Source organism: Lupinus angustifolius, chromosome LG01, assembly GCF_001865875.1.
Source record: "Lupinus angustifolius cultivar Tanjil chromosome LG01, LupAngTanjil_v1.0, whole genome shotgun sequence".
In the NCBI taxonomy this organism is placed as follows: Eukaryota; Viridiplantae; Streptophyta; class Magnoliopsida; order Fabales; family Fabaceae; genus Lupinus; species Lupinus angustifolius.
Window position 1 is genome coordinate 30,098,150 of NC_032009.1, and position 2,992 is coordinate 30,101,141.

Consider the following 2,992-nt stretch of genomic DNA (forward strand, 5'->3'; position numbering starts at 1 on the left):
TCCCATCCTCATCCTCGTCCTCATCCTCATCCTCATCCTTATCCTCTTCCTCATCATATCATCGTCCTCATCATCATCCTATCCATGTACTCATCCACATCCTATCCTCATCCTCATTCTCGTCCTCATCCTATCCTCATCCTCATCATATCCTCATCCTTGTCCTGATCCTCATCATCTCCTTGTCCTCATCCACATCCTATCCTCATCCTCATTCTCGACCTCATCCTATCCTGATCATCATCCTCTTCCTCTTCCTGCCCCTCTCCCTCATCCTTATTCTCGTCCTCATCCTATCCTCATCCTCGTCCTCATTCTCAACCTCATCCTCATCCAATCCTCATCCTCATCCTCATCCTCTTCCTCTCCCTCATCCTTATTCTCGTCCTCATCCTATCCTCATCCTCATCATATCCTCATCCTTGTCCTGATCCTCATTATCTCCTTGTCCTCATCCACATCCTATCCTCATCCTCATTGTCGGACTCATCCTATCCTCATCCTCATCCTATATTCATCCTCTTCCTATCCTCATCCTCATGCTCGTCCCCATCTTATCCTCATCCTCATCCTAATCATATCCTCATCTTAATCATATCCTCATCCTCTTCCTCTTCCTCATCCTCTTCCTCTTCCCCATCCTCATCCTTAGTCTCATCCTCATCCTCATCCTCATCCTCTTCCTCATCCTCATCCAATTGTCATCCTCATTTTCATCCTTATCCTCATCCCCATCATATCCTCATCCTTACTCTCATCCTCATCCTCATCCTCATCCTCTTCCTCATCCTCATCCAATTGTAATCCTCATTTTCGTCCTCATCCACATCCGATCCTCATACTAATTCTCATCCACATCCTCATCCTCTTCCTCATCCTCATCCATATCCTCTTCGTCATCCTCTTCGTCATCCTCTTCCTCATCCTCATCCTCTTCCTCATCATCATCCAATCCTAAACCTCATCCTCATCCTCTTCCTCATCCTCGTTCTCGTCCTCATCGTATCCTCATTCTCGTCCTCATCCTATTCTCATGCTCGTCCTCATCCTCATCCTATCCTCCTCCTCATCCACATCCTATACTCATCCTCTTCCTATCCTCATCCTCATGCTCGTCCTCACCCTATCCTCATCCTCATCCTCATCCTCATTCTCATCCTCTTCCTCATCCTAGTCCTATCCTCATCCATATGCTCGTCCTCATCCTCTCCTCATCCTGATCCTATCCTCATCCTCATCTTCTCCTCGACCTCATCCACATTCTATCCTCATCCTCATTCTCGTCCTCATCATCTTCCTGCTCCTCATCCCATCCCTATCCTCATCCTCATCCTATCCTCATCCTCATCCTCATCCTCATCCTCGTCCTCATCCTCATTCTCGTCCTCATCCTATCCTCATCCTCGTCCTCATCCAATCCTCATCCTCATCCTATTCTCATCCTCATGCTCGTCCGTGTCCTATACTCATTCTTGTCCTCACCCTCGTCCTCATCCTCATGCTATCCTCGTCCTCATCCACATCCTATCCTCATCCTTATTCTCGGCCTCATCCTCATGGTTATCCTCATCCTCATCCTATCCTCATCCGCATCCTCATCCTATCCTCATCCTCATCCTTATCCAATTGTCACCTCATCCTCCTCGTATCCTCATCCTCTTTCTCATTGTCGTCCTCATCCTATCCTCATCCTCATACACTTCCTCACCCTCTTTCTCATCCTCATCCCCATCCTATCTTCATGGTCATTCTCATGCACTCCTCATCCTCATCCTCATCCTCTTCCTCAGCCTCATCCTATCCTCGTCCTCATTCTCGTCCTTATCATATCCTCATCCTCGTCCTCATTCACATCCTCATCCTCATCCAATCCTCATCCTTATCCTCGTCCTCTTTCTCGTCCTAATCATATCCTTATTCTAGTCCTCATCCTATCCTCATCCTCGTCCTCATTCTCATCCTCATCCTCATCCAATCCTCATCCTCATCCTCATTCTCGTCCTCATCCTATCCTCATTCTCGTCTTCATCCTATCCTCGGGCTCATCCACATCATATCCTCATCCTATACTCATCCTCTTCCTATCCTAATCTTCATGCTCTTCCTATCCTCATCCTCATCCTCTGCCTCATCCGCATCCCCATCCTATCATCATCTTCATCCTCATGCACTCCTAATTCTCATCCAATTCCTCACCCTCATCCTCATCCTATCCTCATCCTCATCCTATCCTCATCCTCATCCTCATCCTATCCTCATCCTCGTCCTCATCCTCATTCTCTCCTCGTCCTCATCCACATCATATCCTCATCCTCATTCTCGTCCTCATCTTATCCTCATCCTCATCCTCGTCCTCATCCTATCCTCATGCTCATCCTCATCCTCATCCTCATCCTCATCCTCGTCTTCATCCTCATCCCCATCCTATCCTCATCCCCATTCTCATCCTCATCCTCTTCCTCATCCTCATCCTATCCTCGTCCTCTTTCTCGTCCTTATACTATCCTCATCCTCGTCCTCATTCTCATCCTCATCCTCATCCAATCCTCATCCTCATCCTCGTCCGCATTCTCGTCCTAATCATATCCTCATTCTCGTCCAATCCTCATCCTCATCCTCATTCTCGTCCTCATCCTATCCTCATTCTCGTCCTCATCCTATCCTCATCTTCTTCCACATTCTATTCTCGTCTTCATCCACATCCTATCCTCGGGCTCATCCACATCCTATCCTCATCCTATACTCATCCTCTTCCTATCCTCATCCTCACGCTCTTCCTATCCTCATCCTCATCCCATCCTATCATCATCTTCATCCTCATGCACTCCTAATTCTCATCCTATTCCTCACCCTCATCCTATCCCCATCCTCATCCAATCCTCATCCTCATCCTCATCCTATCCTCATCCTCGTCCTCATCCTCATTCTCTCCTCGTCCTCATCAACATCATATCCTCATCCTCATTCACGTCCTCATCCTATCCTCATCCTC